Here is a 20,433-nt window from a genome sequence, read left to right as displayed (position 1 = left end):
TGAGAAATAATTGATGAAAAACTGCCTTTAAAACTGAGAAATAATTGATGAAAAACTGCCTTTAAAAATGAAATCTTAACTTTTTTGGGTGATTTTCATACTAATTTTTAATGTCATTAACAATCTCAACTGATGTAGTTGAAATTGGTGTTTTTAATCTTATGTGTTTACATCCTGATTAAGGATAATGCGATAAAAAAAGATGTAAATCTATTTAATACAACATAATACAGCCGCTTGCTTCCTGTCCCCCATGGAGGTCACTAGAGCAGGCATGTCAAACTAAGGGTCCCACCGAGGGCCATGTGGGCCACATGGGTGTTGTCATGAGGGCCACACACCACAAGTAATTGAACACACTTTAATAACAATTATTGCAGAATATAGTTATTACTTAAACTTAGAAACATACGACGTGCATACCAATGGTTTAGCGGCTCGTCACAGTCGTCAATGTAAAGTGATAAAGTAGTTTAACAAAAAGAAAGAAAAAATATATTTTAAACAGCAACGTAGACTTCTATGCAACAACAACAAATATATTGTACAAAAATTACAACAATTCAAAGTGAACATTTATATACGACTGTTCAATCATCTTTAGTGTTTGGTCCTGAGGCTTGACGTCTCTATTTAATGACACTTTTAATGACACTTTTAATGACACTTTTAATGACAATTTTAATGACAATTTAACGACAAGTATTCTTTGTGCGGGCCGCAGGTTTGCTTTGTGCGGGCCGCAGGTTTGCTTTGTGCGGGCCGCAGGTTTGCTTTGTGCGGGCCGCAGGTTTGCTTTGCGCGGGCCGCAGGTTTGCTTTGTGCGGGCCGCAGGTTTGCTTTGTGCGGGCCGCAGGTTTGCTTTGTGCGGGCCGCAGGTTTGCTTTGTGCGGGCCGCAGGTGTGTTTGTGCGTTTCCTTATATACTTTCGTATTTAATAATACATCTTCAGAAGCATCTGAAGACGTATTATTAAATACGAAAGTACTTAACAACCTCCAAATATACAAAATCTTGGGTATGCCCAAATATCCACCCAGGACCCAACAGCCTGGCGAGGGCCACCCTCGCTGAGTGTCACCCATCCAATTAGTGGCCAGATCCATCAGAACTAAACCTGACCGGCTCCACACACACTCCCTCTTAACGTCATTGGAAATCAACAAATCAGTTTATGGTGTTTGTGTGATTCACACATTGACGGGGACGCTGACGCAGGCATTGACGGATACGCTGACGCAGGCATTGACGGGGACGCTGACGCAGGCACTGACGGGGACGCTGACGCAGGCATTGACGGGGACGCTGACCCAGGCATTGACGGGGACGCTGACGCAGGCATTGACGGGGACGCTGACCCAGGCATTGACGGGGACGCTGACGCAGTCATTGACGGGGACGCTGGCGCAGACATTGACGGGGACGCTGACGCAGGCATTGACGGGGACGCTGACGGAGAAGCTAACAATGACACTGACCCCCCCCCCCCCACCCACTTGACAGGTTAATGTGGAATTGGGTTAAAAGAGTAGTTAAGAACATAGTTTCAGCCTCTACTGCCGAGTTCATAAACAAGTGTATGTATCCAGGAACTGGGCCCTGGGGAAATATTGCTCCCCGAAAACTGCAGCAAGTTGAAAAGGACAAGAAGAAGAAGAAGAGAATGTTGAAGAAAATTCAATAAGCAACTTGAAGAGAAAACACGACGGCAAAGGTGATGAAAAATTTATTGGATTATCTGTGCCAGGAGGGGAGGGGGGGGGGTGGCTGGGAAGATGGGGCTAGGGAGCTAATGCTCAACCCTAAAGGCACAGGTAGATATGTTTGTTTAGGTGTGCGTACACGCACACACACACACCTGTTGATTACGTTTGTTTACCTCTTGATTGACGGTTGAGAGGCGGGACCAAAGAGCCAGAGCTCAACCCCCGCAAGCACAAATAGGAGAGTACAAATTAGTGAATACACACACACACACACACACACACACACACACACACACACACACACACACACACACACACACACACACACACACACACACTCCACACACACACACACACACACACACACACACACACACACACACACACACACACACACACACACACACACACACACACACACACACACTCCACACACACACACACACACACACACACACACACACACACACACACACACACACACACACACACACACACACACACACACACACACACACCTAGTACCTCAAAGTCGGGTCTAGGCACTATTTGCCTTCATAAAATAATAAAGTCTTGTTTGAAAACTTAAAACATCCATAGTCTTAAAGTCATAAATTCCAACAGACAGAAGACAGCAGTTAATGCATTAGTTGAACGACACATATAAAGGTTTTGGGGCCCAGGACATGAAGCTCGACTTTGCAAATTACAGTGGATCAATTTTACTATGCAAGCGCGCACATTCCACTACCAGCTGGTCGTTCAACTCACAATTATCACCTTGATAGAACGGACGATGACCAATTTTGTCCCCCCGTAAGTAAGTAACGTATTGGGTCGAGCCCAGCTGTTAACGTGTGTAACAACCTTTTATACACACCAGTCCTGCCTACACTCTAAAGTGTTACACCAGTTACGTTACAGTAAGAGTAACAACAGGTAGTGTAGTTCCATTAGTAGCAAGAGGTAGTTAAGTTCCAACAGGAATAATAGGTATGTTAAGTTTCAATAGGAATAATAGGTATGTTAAGTTTCAATAGGAATAATAGGTATGTTAAGTTTCAATAGGAATAATAGGTATGTAAAGTTTCAATAGGAATAATAGGTAGTTAAGTTCCATTAGTAGCAAGAGGTAGTTAAGTTCCAACAGGAATAATAGGTATGTTAAGTTTCAATAGGAATAATAGGTATGTTAAGTTTCAATAGGAATAATAGGTATGTTAAGTTTCAATAGGAATAATAGGTATGTTAAGTTTCAATAGGAATAATAGGTATGTAAAGTTTCAATAGGAATAATAGGTAGTTAAGTTCCATTAGTAGCAAGAGGTAGTTAAGTTTCAATAGGAATAATAGGTAATTAAGTTTCGGTAGTTAAGTTTCAATAGGAATAATAGGTAGTTAAGTTCCAATAGTAGCAAGAGGTAGTTAAGTTCCATTAGTAGCAAGAGGTAGTTAAGTTCCAATAGGAATAATAGGTAGTTAAGTTCCATTAGTAGCAAGAGGTAGTTAAGTTTCGGTAGTTAAGTTTCAATAGGAATAATAGGTAGTTAAGTTCAATTAGTATCAAGAGGTAGTTAAGTTTCAATAGGTATAATAGGTAGTTAAGTTCCATTAGTAGCAAGAGGAAGTTAAGTTCCAATGGGAATAATAGGTAGTTAAGTTCCATTAGTAGCAAGAGGTAGTTAAGTTCCAATAGGAATAATAGGTAGTTAAGTTCCATTAGTACCAACAGGTAGTTAAGTTCCCTTAGTACCAATAGGTAGTTAAGTTCCCTTAATACCAACAGTTAAGTTCCCTTAATACCAACAGTTAAGTTTCCTTAGTACCAAGAGGTAGTGAAGTATGCACTTAGTGCGGTGGTGTTGCACTTGAGAACACCCAACCACCGTCTCACATTCCTCTATCACAAACACACTTTACAAAATAAAATAGACTGCTATATAACATGGAGTCTATTGTGCCAGTTTAGCACAATAGACCGCAATATTCTATTCTGTGCTAGTTTAAAATACCCAAATAAAGTTATTTCGAAAACCAAAGAAAAAGCCATAGAGAGAAAAAAAGAAAAGAAAACAGTTTTGATTGACAAAACGTATTGCGAAGAAAAATAAATAAAAATAGAATAGGCAAACGTTAGTAAATCAGGTCACACTAACAACATTAGTAAATCAGGTCACACTAACAACGTTAGTAAATCAGGTCACACTAACAACGTTAGTAAATCAGGTCACACTAACAAGGTTAGTAAATCAGGTCACACTAACAACGTTAGTAAATCAGGTCACACTAACAACGTTAGTAAATCAGGTCACACTAACAAGGTTAGTAAATCAGGTCACACTAACAACGTTAGTAAATCAGGTCACACTAACAACGTTAGTAAATCAGGTCACACTAACAACGTTAGTAAATCAGGTCACACTAACAACGTTAGTAAATCAGGTCACACTAAGTGTTTACAATCCCTGTAGGGCAATAACGTCATTGATGTTCCATTGGTGTTGCACTTGGGGCAATAATGGATCACTAATTGCTTCCCCTTGTTCACATCAATAACTGCATTAGCGATGTGATTAATTATTTAACTGAGAGGGATAACAACCTGGTACATATGTCGGCCCTGAGGGCGTGGTCACCCTAATGACTGAGTAGTATGGTGTGGAAGTGATGAATAGTATGAATAGTATGGTGTGGAAAATGGTGACGTCGTGTCATCACAACGGGCAATTCTTCCTACCGCTTGTTAATGACGCCTGTGTCCCGTCCTATCTTCAGATGATTTCAGGGCTTAGCGGCCCGATCCTCGACCAGGCCTCCTTTTTGTTACACACAACCCCGGGAAGCAGCCCGTAGCAGCTGTCTAACTCCCAGGTACCTATTTACTGCTAGGTAACAGGGGCATCAGGGTGAAAGAAACATTTTGCCCATTTGTCTCCGCCTCCACCGGGGATCGAACCCGGAACCTCAGGACTGCGAATCCGAAGCGCTGTCCACCCAGCTGTCAGGCGCCCTGGAGATTATTTCTAAACAATTATATTATCTATCTAAAGTCACATCTATTTAAAAACACGTTCGAATCAACTAACATTAAAGATGATTTAAACAACAAATAATGTTTAGAAATTATATAAACACATAGTAGTAGGCATCCATCAGCCTGAGGAGACTGATGGAGTTGCGCATAGGGGAGGGGGGGGGGGGGTAGAAATAGCCTAAGCTACTCTATCCTTTTGAGATGTATTTTTTCTTGTCTCGATAAACTTACTTGAATTTGAACTTGGAGTTGGGCTCTGGTTGTCGAGGCCTCTCCAGGGAGCAAAGTCAGGGTTGGTCGATACAGAGAATACGTAATGGACAATTAGAAAGTAGAACTTGGTACTACTGAACTTGGACAAACCTAAAAAAGGGATGTTGTATTTATGTCGCTAATGAGGTGCAACAGGTACTCTGAGAGAGAACTCTATCAACATCAGAGGCCCGAGACTGTTCAACACGCTTCTGCTACACATAAGGGGCATAACTGGCCGACCCCTCACAGTGTTCAAGAGAGAACTGGATAAGCACCTCCAAAGGATACCTGATCAACCAGGCTGTGACTCATACGTCAGGCTGCGAGCAGCCGCGTCCAACAGCCTGGTTGATCAGTCCGGCAACCAGGAGGCCTGGTCGACGACCAGGCCGCGGGGACGCTAAGCCCCGGAAGCACCTCAAGGTAACCTCAACGTAATGAAACTAACCTAACCTAACCATCGTAGGCCTAATATACGCTATCTGAGATCTAATATAGTACATATATAGGCTTTTTTATATGGCTTGACTAGGCCTCGGAACATTTAATTTAGTTTTTTTAGTTTTTTTTTTTTCCAGACTTTTATTGAGTGAATAGTACCAAATTCTACTATCTAATAGTCCATTACGTCGATATATGTACAATTTTTCACATAGTTACAATAAGTACTATCTAAACATGAGAATGGGTTGTGATATATGTCTTACCAATGCTTGAAACAATCCATCAATCCCAGGTTGATTATGTTGGCGGGTAATATGTTCCATGAATAGAAAAAATCTGTTTCCAAACCAGTATTTACCCAGGTAAATCCTGCAAATAATCAAAGCGGAGCAAATTCCTGTATGGCGAGAAGTGAACTAAGTGGTTATCGCTGAAGACGACTCGGGTGACGAAGACGACACCGGAGTATGGACGACACCCTGGAGGCTGGGGCAGGCGCCACACCCGGCAGTGGTGCTGTCTGCCCGGCAGACCCGGCAGACAGCAGGAAATGGAAGGGAAGTGATGAAGGGGAGAAAGGCAGAAATCATCTTCCTTTTGACTTGGCAGCTTACGGCATGATTACCGGGTGGTGGAGGGGAAGAGAGAGGGGAGGGAAACAGAGGGAAGGAAAAAGAGGGGACTGAGAGATGATGGGAGATTAGAAAACAAAGGGTTGAGACACAGGTAAAGGGGGGATTAGGAGACACGGGGGGGGGGGGAGAGAGGTAAGCCATTTAAAGAGGAGAAGGGGGAAAGGAATGAGGGATAAAGAGAGGGGAGAGGGGGGTGGGGGAGAGTCAGGTTACACCGCTATAACAAATCCGTCTTTAATGGTGCTGTCGCCTGTCTTCCTCACTCCTCGTTATTCATCCCCTGCTGACACACACACACACACACACACACACACACACACACACACACACACACACACACACACACACACACACACACACACACACTCACACACACACACACACACACACAGGCTGACTCCATACACAGTTTCAAATGTAGATATGATAGAGCCCAGTATGCTCAGGACTCTGTACATCAGTTGATTGACGGTTAAGAGGCGGGACCAAAGCGCCAAAGCTCAACCCCCGCAAGCACAAATAGGTGAGTACACACACACACACACACACACACACACACACACACACACACACACACACACACACACACACACACATACACACACACAAACAGCAAATAGGTGAGTACACACACACACACACCGTGTGTGTGTGGTGTAGCTGGTAAGGTGCTCCAGTGGATAAGGGAGTATCTGAGCAATAGGAAGCAGAGAGTTACGGTGAGGGGTGAGACCTCCGATTGGCGTGAAGTCACCAGTGGAGTCCCACAGGGCTCTGTACTCGGTCCTATCTTGTTTCTGATATATGTAAATGATCTCCCGGAGGGTATCGATTCATTTCTCTCAATGTTTGCAGACGATGCTAAAATTATGAGAAGGATTAAAACAGAAGAGGACTGTTTGAGGCTTCAAGAAGACCTAGACAAGCTGAAGGAATGGTCGAACAAATGGTTGTTAGAGTTTAACCCAACCAAATGTAATGTAATGAAGATAGGTGTAGGGAGCAGGAGGCCAGATACAAGGTATCATCTGGGAGAGGAAATTCTTCAGGAGTCAGAGAAGGAAAAAGACTTGGGGGTTGATATCACGCCAGACCTGTCTCCTGCAGCACATATCAAGCGGATAACATCAGCGGCATATGCCAGGCTAGCCAACATACGAACGGCATTCAGAAACTTGTGTAAAGAATCATTCGGAACTTTGTATACCACATATGTCAGGCCAATCCTGGAGTATGCAGCCCCAGCATGGAGTCCATATCTAGTCAAGGATAAGACTAAACTGGAAAAGATTCAAAGGTTTGCCACCAGACTAGTACCCGAGCTGAGAGGTATGAGCTACGAGGAGAGACTACGGGAATTAAACCTCACTTCGCTGGAAGACAGAAGAGTTAGGGGGGGACATGATCACCACATTCAAGATTCTGAAAGGAATTGATAGGGTAGATAAAGACAGTCTATTTAACACAAGGGGAACACGTACAAGGGGACACAGGTGGAAACTGAGTGCCCAAATGAGCCACAGAGATATTAGAAAGAACTTTTTTTAGTGTCAGAGTGGTGGACAAATGGAATGCATTAGGAAGAGATGTGGTGGAGGCTGACTTCATACACAGTTTCAAGTGTAGATATGATAGAGCCCAATAGGCTCAGGAATCTGTACACCTGTTGATTGACGGTTGAGAGGCGGGACCAAAGAGCCAGAGCTCAACCCCCGCAAACACAACTAGGTGAATACAACTAGGTGAGTACACACACAAACACACACTATCTTGACCCAGCAGAATGAGTGATAGTCAAATAAAAAGCGATCGCTTAAGGTGAGAGCTGTGTGTTCGTGCGTGCGTGCGTGTTCTTATTACCTAAGTGTAATTACCTAAGTGTAGTTACAGGATGAGAGCTACGCTCGTGGTGACCCGTCTTCCCAGCACTCTGTCGTATAACGCTTTGAAACTACTGACGGTCTTGGCCTCCACCACCTTCTCACCTAACTTGTTCCAACCGTCTACCACTCTGTTTGCGAAAGTGAATTTTCTTATATTTCTTCGGCATCTGTGTTTAGCTTGTTTAAATCTATGACCTCTTGTTCGTAAAGTTCCAGGTCTCAGGAAATTTTCCCTATCGATTTTATCAATTCCTGTTACTATTTTGTATGTAGTGACCAGGTACACCCAGGTACCTATTTTTACTGCTAGGTAACAGGGGCATAGGGTGAAAGAAACTCTGCCCAGTGTTTCTCGCCGGCGCCTGGGATCGAACCCAGGACCACAGGATGACAAGTCCAGCGTGCTGTCCGCTCGGCCGACCGGCTCCCATGCAGACAAAGACGTTCTCAATGTCCACCCAAAACTTCCTTGGGAGCAAATGAGGATAACTCCACATACACAGTAGCCAGAGCAGGTACGGTACTCTTAGCAAGAGTGACTGTAGCCATTATAAGAAAATAACCAGAGGCGAGGCTCAGGAGCTCAAGCTCGACCTGCAAGTACATGTTTTTCTAACGCATCTCTTATCTAGCTCCACAACCCAACCCTCCTCCTCCCCCTCCCACCCCCCCCATACTAAATTCCGAGCGCCCCCCCCCCCTCGACGATCATATTAAAGGTGCCTCTCTGCTCCAGGTCGCTGGCGTCGGCTGAACCAGATTACTGAACGGTGAGGTATAATTGTACTCCTTCCGTCCCCTCAGCTGGTCTCTTAGGCTTATTGCATAGTCTTGTGAGACACAGGTGACGCTGCTCTGTGCCCCCCCTCTCCCAGGACCCTCTCTACTGCCTTGTTGGGAACTACTTGTTGGGAACTACTCCTCTGATGAGCCACAGGTAATGTTACTGATTTGCGTATTGATGTTGTAGTGATGTTCCTAATGCGTCTCGGTCAGTACCCTGCTTCATCCCAACACAACTCCTTACACACACACACACACACACACACACACACACACACACACACACACACACACACACACACACACACACACACACACACACACACACACACACACACACACACACACACACACACACACACACACACACACACACACACACACACACACACACACACACTCAAACATAAACACACACATACACACACACACACACTCTCACACACACACACACACACACACACACACACACACACACACACACACACACACACACACACACACACACACAACACACACACACACACACAGGGGCCTGGTAGCCTGGTGGATAGCGCGCAGGACTCGTAATTCTGTGGGACGGGTTCGATCCCGGGCGCCGGCGAGAAACAATGGGCAGAGTTTCTTTCACCCTATGCCCCTGTTACCTAGCAGTAAAGTAGGTACCTGGGTGTTAGTCAGCTGTCACGGGCTGCTTCCTGGGGGTGGAGGCCTGGTCGAGGACCGGGCCGCGGGGACACTAAAGCCCCGAAATCATCTCAAGATAACCTCAAGATGCTGCTATGGCGGTGTGTCCACTCACAGGATGAGCGGCGCTGCCTGATAAACTCGCCCTCTGGGGCAAAATTTATAAAACAAAACAAAAAATACCAATAGAACCGAGAACTGGAGCGGAAGACAGCAAATGAGATGATGGAATTTATTGCACGAAAATGTGCATTTGCAACGGTGCAGTCGAAGGAGGTGTACGAGATCAAAGCACCAGGAGAAAACCAACTTTGTATAAGAAAGGGCAGCATGGATTTGGAAAGGGGAAGTCTTGCCTGATAAACTGGATCGAGTTCTATGACAGGGGTAACTAAAATAAGACAAGAAAATAGAAGGCAGGGTAGCTTGTATTTTCCTAGATTGTCAAAAATGCATTTGACACTTCCTCATGTCTGGTGTAAAAGATGGAGAAGCAAGGTAGGATAACTGGAGAAACACTGAACTGGTTGAGGGAGTACCTGAAGGGCAGAAAACAAGAGTCAGAGTAAAAAATCAGAGTCAAAATCAGAGTCACAGTTAGTGAGGAGGTATCAAGCTGGAGGAAGATAACAAGTGGGGTCCCACAAGGCTCTGTCTTGGGACCGCTGCTGTTCCTAATTTATGTGAACGTCCTACCTGAGCAAGAATGAGCCCCGTATATGTCAGTGTCTGCAGATGACTTTGAAGCAAATGAGGAATGTAAAAACAGAGGAGGACTGCAGGAAGTTAAGGGAGGACTTTGACAAACTCCAGGAGTGATCAAACAAGTGGTCGCTGGAATTGAATCCCAACAAGTGTAATGTAATGAAGATGGGGAAAAGGAGAATTAGAGATCAAGAGGTATCAACACCACAAGGGAAAGGCAGCCGGAGGAATCTGAAAGAAAGATTTGGGAGTAGATATAATACGAACAATAACACTTGAGGAACACATAATTAGAGAACAAACAGGTCGGGAGTCAGAGCATCAGACAACCGACCATTAGGAAGGCGGAATCCAAGAGTTAACAGCTCGATCCTTCAGGCATAAAGGAATCCAAGAGTTAACAGCTCGATCCTTCAGGCATAAAATGCACCCGCACACACACACACACACACACATACACGCACACGCGCGCGCACACACAAGCACACACACACTGAAAATATGGCCAATATAAAGTTTTCACCCACACAAAAATTTTCTCGAATCTGGAATCTGTTTGCTATTTGAGTGAATGATGCGGAGGGAGGCAAGTTCTTGTTGAGACTGGAAGACTGGGAGACTGGGAGGGAGTAGGGACTGAGCAAGACTGGAAGGTACTGTCAAATATTTGAAGAGACTGTGAAGCACTGGAAAATGCTGGCATGAACTGGAAAATAAAGATAAAATGATAAAAACTGGAAGAAACTGGAGGGGGCTGTAAGAGACTAGGAGGGACTGGAAAAGATTGGAAGCTACAGAGAGGTACTGTAATAAGAGTTGAAGGGACTGGAAAATACAGAGACTGGAAGAAACTGGGTAGAACTGAAAAGGATTGGAATAGACTGGGATGAACTGGAAGCAACTCACAGAGACTGCATGGAAGGTTCAGGAAGGGACTGGAAGAGACTGGAACCAACCCAATCCAGCCTTATCTAACCCAACTTCAACCAAAACGATAACAAAGTTAGTCAATACAATTTACATTCTGGAAATGGAAATGTCGCATTATATTTGAATTTTACAATACCTAAATGTAGAGCGAATTTTGCAATATGCATAAAGTTACCACTTTGTGTAGTGACCGTATATGTTCTTGGTGTCCCCTCGATTCCAGTCATTTCTCCTGCTCTTAATGGGGGGGGGGAGTGAGAACAGAGCACCAGAGGTTTGAGCAGTGTGAGCACTGTGATGGGATCCCGGGATTTGCAGGTTCTCATAATCTATGTGTGTGTGTGTTTACGTGTAGTCACCTAGTTGTGATGGCGGGGGTTGAGCTTCAGGTCTTTGGTGCCGTCTCTCAACTGGTGTACAGATTCCTGAGCCTACTGGGCTCTCTCATATCTACATTTGAAACTGTGTATGGAGTCAGCCTCCATCACATCACTGCCTAATGCATTCCACCTGTTAACTACTCTGACACTGAAAAAGTTCTTTCTAACGTCCCTGGTGGCTCATTTGTGTGCGTGTGCGCGCGTGTATGCGCGTCATCTTTCCAGTCAGTAGTTAATATTTTAACGACATTTCAGTATATTTATCTCAGGAAATTGCCAATTCAACTTAGGTCTAGACCACCGTCTGATGACTGACATGTCTACCTCTCGCGTCCACCTTCTCCCCCATGTCTTACTGGCTCAGGATCTTGATCCTGACAACTTCTTCAAAAGGTCAGATGTAACACAAACAAGGAACAACGGTTTCAAGCTAAACCTCAATGTAAGACAGAGGACAGGAGATACTTTTCACCCACAGGGTTATAAACCCATAAAACCGCCTACCCGCCGAAGTTGCAAACGTTAAAATTGTTACGTTTTAAAATCCACCTGGAGAGGCTCATCAAGACAAATGAGGGGACTTACGACAAGCCGCCGGCTTTCTGTTCTCATTGAGGCCACTAGTGTTAGTGGCCCTCAGGTAAATCAGGTAAATCAGGCTCAGGTGTAAAGTTTTCATCCCTGACCTGAAGATATGGACTGTCTCTCATAACTGCACTTAACTTCTATATAAACTTTGGCAATTCCCCTTAACTTCTTATGTGTTATTTATCATATCCAGTCTGTTTCTTCTTCCCTCCAGCGTGGTGTAGCTGAGTTGCCTCAGCCAGTCACTACAGCTCTCTTGATCAGATCATTAACGTAAGAACATATGAATAAAGACAGCGGCAGAAGGTCTATTGTCTCATATGAGGCAGCTCCTATATACATCCACCCAAACTCACAAGAACATAAGTTATTGTGAGTCAAGGACATAAGTTCTTGCGCACATCTGACCTTCATAAGAAGTTGTCTGGGACCGGGACCAAAGAGCCAGAGCTCAACCCCCCCCCTGAAGCACAATTAGGTGAGTACATCTGATGGGTCAAGCCGTACGCTTGACTGCTAAATCTGCCTGACAATGGCCGGGCGCCGCGTGCTCTCTTATTTATTTATTTATTTATTTATTTATTTATTTATTTATTTATTTATTTATTTATTTATTTATATACAAGAAGGTACACTGGGTTTGTGAGGCTACATAGCATAGTATTTACAGTCTTGTAAAGCCACTAGTACGCGCAGCGTTTCGGGCAGGTCCTTAATCTAACAGATAATTTTAAGTAGGTAAATTCTAGCAGAATTAATAAAATGATAACAGATACATTGCAAGAAAAAAAAATGAGATGAGAGAGATTACTAAGTATAGTAAAGCACATTGGTATATTAAAGCTCTGATTGATTACATTGACAGCCTGATTGGTAGTTTAAACGAGATTAATAGACACCATACAGCAGTTTGATAGCACATATAAGACAGCAATGATCGCAACTCAAAACACAAGATAACGTCAACCTCGTCTTTTGTAACCCAACTTCCTGTACTGAACTGACGAAACAGATGTGAGCAAGCTAACTGTTGTGGGAAGCATCCTCGAGTGCCACATCGTTGGCTACGGGGACGTTGATAACCCTGGCAATCTTTCTCTCATCAAACTCTAACTTTGAGCAGCGCACAAACGCCGCGCTGCTGATCTCATACAAACTTTTAAAACACTGAATAATTTGGATGATATTGATCCAGAGAACCTGTTTACCAGACCACACACTAGAAGGTGAAGGGACGACGACCTTTCGGTCCGTCCTGGACCATACTCAAGTCAGGAACCGCCCCAATCGACTTGAGAATGGTCCAGGACGGACCGAAACGTCGTCGTCCCTTCACCTTCTAGTGTGTGGTCTGGCCAACGTACTTTAGCCACGTTATTGTGACTCATCGCCAGTCAACTTGTTCAAAAGTTCAGATGTAACACGAATAAGAAGCAACGGTTTCCAGCTTCAAGAAACCACAATACGAGACATAAAACAGGAAATGCCTTTTCGCCCACAGGGTTATAAATCCCATAGGGTAATAAAATTATAAATCCATGGAACCGCCTACCTGCCGTGAAGAACATTCCAAAACTCTGTTAAATTTTAAATTCTAGTTCGATAAATTCATCATGACAAATGATAAGAGACCTTTGATAAGCCAAAGGCTTCCTGTCCTCGTCGAGGCCATGAAAAAGACAATGGCCCTCAGGTAAATTTCAGGTAAATTTAGGCATGAAAGCCACAATTAGCTAATAGATCAGTCATGCGTTACAAGAAAGAAAGAAAACGGAAGGTTAGCTTAAAATAATAAAGAAAACTATTGCAGGAGGAACTTTTACATATATTATAGTACATGCTCTTTCAGCCCTCCTGTTTAGTTAGCACCTATTGTGACGATCGTCAATAGTCACGAATTCGTACGAACTTAGCTTTTAGACAGTGCTACACTGATCACTAAGGAATTATGTTAAAATAAATGAATTTAAAACACAAATTTAAATATTCCTACGCCTAGTATAGCGCAGGTGGGGCAGGGAGAGGGGCAGGTTGGGCAGGGAGAGGGGCAGGTGGGGCAGTGAGAGGGGCAGGTGGGGCAGGGAGAGGCCAGGTGGGGCAGGGAGAGGGACAGGTGGGGCAGGGAGAGGGGCAGGTTGGGCAGGGAGAGGGGCAGGTGGGGCAGTGAGAGGGGCAGGTGGGGCAGGGAGAGGCCAGGTGGGGCAGGGAGAGGGACAGGTGGGGCAGGGAGAGGGGCAGGTGGGGCAGGGAGAGGGGCAGGTGGGGCAGGGAGAGGCCAGGTGGGGCAGTGAGAGGCCAGGTGGGGCAGGGAGAGGCCAGGTGGGGCAGGGAGAGGCCAGGTGGGGCAGGGAGAGGCCAGGTGGGGCAGGGAGAGGCCAGGTGGGGCAGGGAGAGGCTAGGTGGGGCAGGGAGTGGAGGACAGCCAACAAAGACAGCTAAACAAAGCACTCCGAGGGTTAACAACCTGTAACTGGGTTTATTGCCAGGCTGTTACCGGCATGATGGACGGAACGACCATAGTTACCACTGGACCACCATAGTCACCATACACCCACCACTGGACCACCATACACCCACCACTGGATCACCACAGTCACCATACACCTACCACTGGACCACCACAGTCACCATACACCTACCACTGGACCACCACAGTCACCATACACCTACCACTGGACCACCACAGTCACCATACACCTACCACTGGACCACCATAGTCACCATACACCTACCACTGGACCACCATAGTCACCATACACCCACCACTGGACCACCATAGTCACCATACACCTACCACTGGACCACCATAGTCACCATACACCTACCACTGGACCACCATAGTCACCATACACCTACCACTGGACCACCATAGTCACCATACACCTACCACTGGACCACCATAGTCACCATACACCCACCACTGGACCACCATAGTCACCATACACCTACCACTGGACCACCATAGTCACCATACACCTACCACTGGACCACCATAGTCACCATACACCTACCACTGGACCACCATAGTCACCATACACTTACCACTGGACCACCATAGTCACCATACACCTACCACTGGACCACCATAGTCACCATACACCTACCACTGGACCACCATAGTCACCATACACCCACCACTGGACCACCACAGTCACCATACACCTACCACTGGACCACCATAGTCACCATACACCTACCACTGGACCACCATAGTCACCATACACCTACCACTGGACCACCATAGTCACCATACACTTACCACTGGACCACCATAGTCACCATACACCTACCACTGGACCACCATAGTCACCATACACCTACCACTGGACCACCATAGTCACCATACACCCACCACTGGACCACCACAGTCACCATACACCCACCACTGGACCACCATAGTCACCATGCACCTACCACTGGACCACCACAGTCACCATACACCCACCACTGGACCACCATAGTCACCATACACCTACCACTGGACCACCATAGTCACCATACACCTACCACTGGACCACCATAGTCACCATACACCTACCACTGGACCACCATAGTCACCATGCACCTACCACTGGACCACCATAGTCACCATACACCTACCACTGGACCACCATAGTCACCATACACCCACCACTGGACCACCACAGTCACCATACACCCACCACTGGACCACCATAGTCACCATGCACCTACCACTGGACCACCATAGTCACCATACACCTACCACTGGACCACCACAGTCACCATACACCTACCACTGGACCACCATAGTCACCATGCACCTACCACTGGACCACCATAGTCACCATACACCTACCACTGGACCACCATAGTCACCATACACCTACCACTGGACCACCATAGTCACCATACACCTACCATGGGACAATCACAATCCCCACCTTCCTTCACAATCCCCCAACTGCTTCCCTCACAATCTACACCACCTTCATTTACAATCTTCATCTACTTCTCCACCTCAGTATATTACCTTCCACCTTCACAATCACTGTTTCTCCTCTCTCACAATACCTACCTTTTCACAATCCCACATACCTCCCTCACAATTCCATATCCTTCATAATGCCTCATCCCTTATAATCTTACCTCCCTCACAATCCCCTCTCTCTCCCTCACAATCCCCTCTCTCTCCCCTCTCCCTCACTACTACCCCTCTCACTATCTCACCATCCCTCGTGCCTGCAAAACAATATTATATTCAAATTATTCGTCTAGAAATTTCTGTTCTCTCTCTCTCTCTCTCTCTCTCTCTCTCTCTCTCTCTCTCTCTCTCTCTCTCTCTCTCTCTCTCTATTGTCTCTCTGGAAGAGAGATTTAAATTGGAAACGGAACCATATTCTGCTTCCAATTTAACTGAACGAAAAAGACGCAGTGAACCCAAAATGTGAACAAAGCTTCAAATATATATATATATATATATATATATATATATATATATATATATATATATATATATATATATATATATATATATATATATATATATATATATATATATATATATATATTTCACTGTGAAATTTATTCCTCTTAAGTATTTTCCTTAACTGGATAAAATATTACATTAACGTGAAGCTCGCGACACAAAAACATTGTGATGGTCGAAATATATTTTTCTCCAAAGTTTGGGTGGACAGTTACATTAGCTGGAGGGACTGGGCCAGTGTCCAGCGATGGTGTCCAGCGATGGTGTCCAGCGATGGTGTCCAGCGATGGTGACCAGCGATGGTGTCCAGCGATGGTGTCCAGCGATGGTGTCCAGCGATGGTGTCCAGCGATGGTGTCCAGTGGCAGTGTCCAGCGATGTTGTCCAGCGATGGTGACCAGCGATGGTGTCCAGCGATGGTGACCAGCGATGGTGTCCAGCGATGGTGTCCAGCGATGGTGACCAGCGATGGTGTCCAGCGATGGTGACCAGCGATGGTGTCCAGCGATGGTGTCCAGCGATGGTGTCCAGTGGCAGTGTCCAGCGATGGTGTCCAGCGATGGTGTCCAGCGATGGTGTCCAGCGATGGTGTCCTTCCAAATTGTCAGGAAGTATATATATATCTCTTTTGCATATTATTATTATACATTTCTTCACTATTGCTGATTGGTAATATTCTATATTCATTACTTTTGGTCATTCTTCCATGTCCTTTATCCCTCGTCTCCTCCACCTTCTCATTCTCTTTATACTTCGCTCCTCTTCTTCCTCCAAGAGGTTATTTTGCCTTTTTGTTTTGATTACGCGTTTATTCCAGTGTTCTTCGCTTCAGTAGTAGACTGTTATACCATTCAGTTACAGCTTTCGTTACTACGTCTGTTTTTATCCCTATCCCTTTTTCTCTCACCCTCTCCTTTCTCCCTCACCCTCTCCTTTCTCATCATTTCCAGGCGTCATTCTTCACTCAAGTCATTATCTGCCTATTTTCCAGGAAGCTGAGACCATCCTCTTGCGCCTGGCTGGCTGGCCAGGCGCACCTGGAAGATCATTCCTGGACCGACATATAAAGTGGTCTTCATGACGCCCTGGAACCAAGTTGGCTCGTTTCCAGGCTCACTCGCCCGAGATACCATCCCTTCCAGCAGGTCCAGTCATTTCCTCCTGCCACTCATTCCAGTTCCAAACAATATATGGTTCCAGTTTCCCTGGAATCCTTTGGGTACGAAGACCCTCCTTGATGGAAAGATACAAACTCGTTACCCAAATAAGGTTACAACCCCTATCAGCCCTAAACAATGAGGAAACAAGCAATTCCAGGACATCGGGAGCATTGCTGGATGTGTATTCATTCATTTCAGACTCCAAAAAAGGTTTACACTGTCCCGTTCAGATAACTTACATGATTCGTATGACATTTTAGGGTACAATACACAGGTGTACCACACACCAGACACAGGTGTACCACACACCAGACACAGATGTACTACACACCAGACACAGGTGTACCACACACCAGACACAGGTGTACCACACACCAGACACAGGCGTACCACAACACCAGATATAATACATGCAGCGAGACACTAGACACCTGGAGTATGCAGCACCAGCCCGGAGTCCATAGTTACTTAAAAACAAGACAAAGTTAAAGATTCAGAGGTATGCCACCAGACAAGTCCCAGAGCTGAGAGGTATGAGTTATGAGGAAAGGCTACGGGAATTAAAACTCACGTCCCTGGATGTCCCTGGAAGTCACTGGAGAGAAGAGTAAGTGGAGACATAATCACCACCTACAAAATCCTCAGGGAGAATTGACAGGGTGGATAAAGATAAACTATTTAGCACGGGCGGATTACGAACAAGGAAACACAGGTAGAAACTGAGTACCCAAATAAACCACAGAGACATTAGAAAGACTTTTTCAGGGTCAGAGTAGTTAACAGATGGAATACACTAGGCAGTGATGTGGTGGAGGCTGACTCCATACACAGTTTCAAATGTAGATATGATACAGCCCAATAGGCTCAGGAATCTGTACACCAGTAAATTGACGGTTGAGAGGCGGGACCAAAGAGCCGAAGCTCAAAACTCCCGCAAGCACAACTAGGTGAGTACAACTAGGAGAACACACACACACACACACACACACACACACACTCACACACACACACACACACACACACACACACACACACACACACACACACACACACACACACACACACACACACAGACACACACACACACACACACACACACACACACACACAGACACACACACAGGAAATAGGTTCATTCATAACAATGTTTGCGGATGAACCAAAATAAGGAGAATAATTAAAACAGCTGCGGGCTGTCACACAATGCAGGATATACTACAGTACCTGCACATGTAGTTTAAACAGTGGTTAATGGAATTTAAGCCATGCAAATGTAAAGTTATGAGGCTAGGACTAGATCACAAATATTGAACAGAATGAAAGGAAGGCAACTTCCCATCTCAGAAAAAGAGAAAGACTTCAGAGTGGACAAGATAACGAATCTATCACAAACTTGATAGAATTCTGTGACTGGTCGGCAAACACCAAGCAAGATAAAGGCGGGTATATTGCAGTTTTTGGATTGTCAGAAAGACCTCGACACAGTACCCAACAAGAGACTAGTGCACAAGCAGTGCACAGCTCTAGTTCCTCTTGGATTACCAAACACAGCCCTAGTTCCTCCTGGATTACCAAACACAGCTCTAGTTCCTCCTGGATTACCAAACACAGCTCTAGTTCCTCCTGGATTACCAAACACAGCTCTAGTTCCTCCTGGATTACCAAACACAGCTCTAGTTCCTCTTGGATTACCAACTAGTTCCTCCTGGATTACCAAACACAGCTCTAGTTCCTCTTGGATTACCAAACACAGCTCTAGTTCCTCCTGGATTACCAAACACAGCTCTAGTTCCTCTTGGATTACCAAACACAGCCCTAGTTCCTCCTGGATTACCAAACACAGCTCTAGTTCCTCCTGGATTACCAAACACAGCTCTAGTTCCTCCTGGATTACCAAACACAGTCCTAGTTCCTCCTGGATAATCAAACATAGTCCTAGTTCCTCCTGGATTACCAAACACAGTCCTAGTTCCTCCTGGATTACCAAACACAGTCCTAGTTCCTCCTGGATTACCAAACATAGCCCTACTTCCTCCTGTATTACCAAACACAGCCCTAGTTCCTCCTGGATTACGAAAAACAGCCCTAGTTCCTCCTGGATTACCAAACACAGTCCTAGTTCCTCCTGGATTAACAAACACAGCCCTAGTTCCTCCTGGATTATCAAACATAGCCCTAGTTCCTCCTGGATTACCAAACACAGTCCTAGTTCCTCCTGGATTACCAAACACAGTCCTAGTTCCTCCTGGATTACCAAACACACCATTAGTTCAGCGTTAACATATAAATCTCTTCCACAACTGACCGAGATGTTATATTAATACTTAAAATAGCTTCATAACGCCACATTTTTTAAGGGTAACTGGTGTAATCGCCTGATAACCCAGCACTGAATACACACCACACCGTTTTCATTCTAGTTAAAAACATTTATCAACAAAAGGGTTAAATAGCTACATCTGGCACGTATTGCACAGGCATTTCCATAGCATAAAATGATTATCGTAATTGAATATCGTGGATTGATTTTCATCGTTGTTACAGTAATTGACGGAATGAATTCTTGTCAAAGCCAGGTTCCACTCACACGTTTTCCAACACACACACACTCCAACACACTACATATTCCTACATATACTCACACACAATACCCCCTCCCCTCCCCCAACTCTCTCTCACTCTCTCTCTCTCTCTCTCTCTCTCTCTCTCTTACTACCTCACAGCGATTACAACATTCACTCCCCACTTTATCATGTTATCTGCTTGTCTGTCTGTCTGTCTGTACATATATAAAGG

General features: G+C 45.1%; 1 long non-coding RNA gene across 1 annotated transcript in view; it reads left to right on the top strand.

Moving 5' to 3' along the window:
• LOC138351622 (uncharacterized) overlaps positions 1–20,433 on the top strand; it is a 54,903-nt gene that overhangs the window by 28,243 nt on the left and 6,227 nt on the right. The window contains exons 2-3 of the long non-coding RNA XR_011222611.1: positions 8,694–8,894; positions 16,676–17,088. This is a non-coding gene — a long non-coding RNA (uncharacterized lncRNA). The remainder of the gene's footprint in view (positions 1–8,693; positions 8,895–16,675; positions 17,089–20,433) is intronic.

This window comes from Procambarus clarkii, chromosome 50 (genome assembly GCF_040958095.1).
Source record: "Procambarus clarkii isolate CNS0578487 chromosome 50, FALCON_Pclarkii_2.0, whole genome shotgun sequence".
In the NCBI taxonomy this organism is placed as follows: domain Eukaryota; kingdom Metazoa; phylum Arthropoda; class Malacostraca; order Decapoda; family Cambaridae; genus Procambarus; species Procambarus clarkii.
The sequence above is the reverse complement of the archived record's forward strand: the minus strand, read 5'-3'. Positions and strand labels throughout refer to the sequence as shown.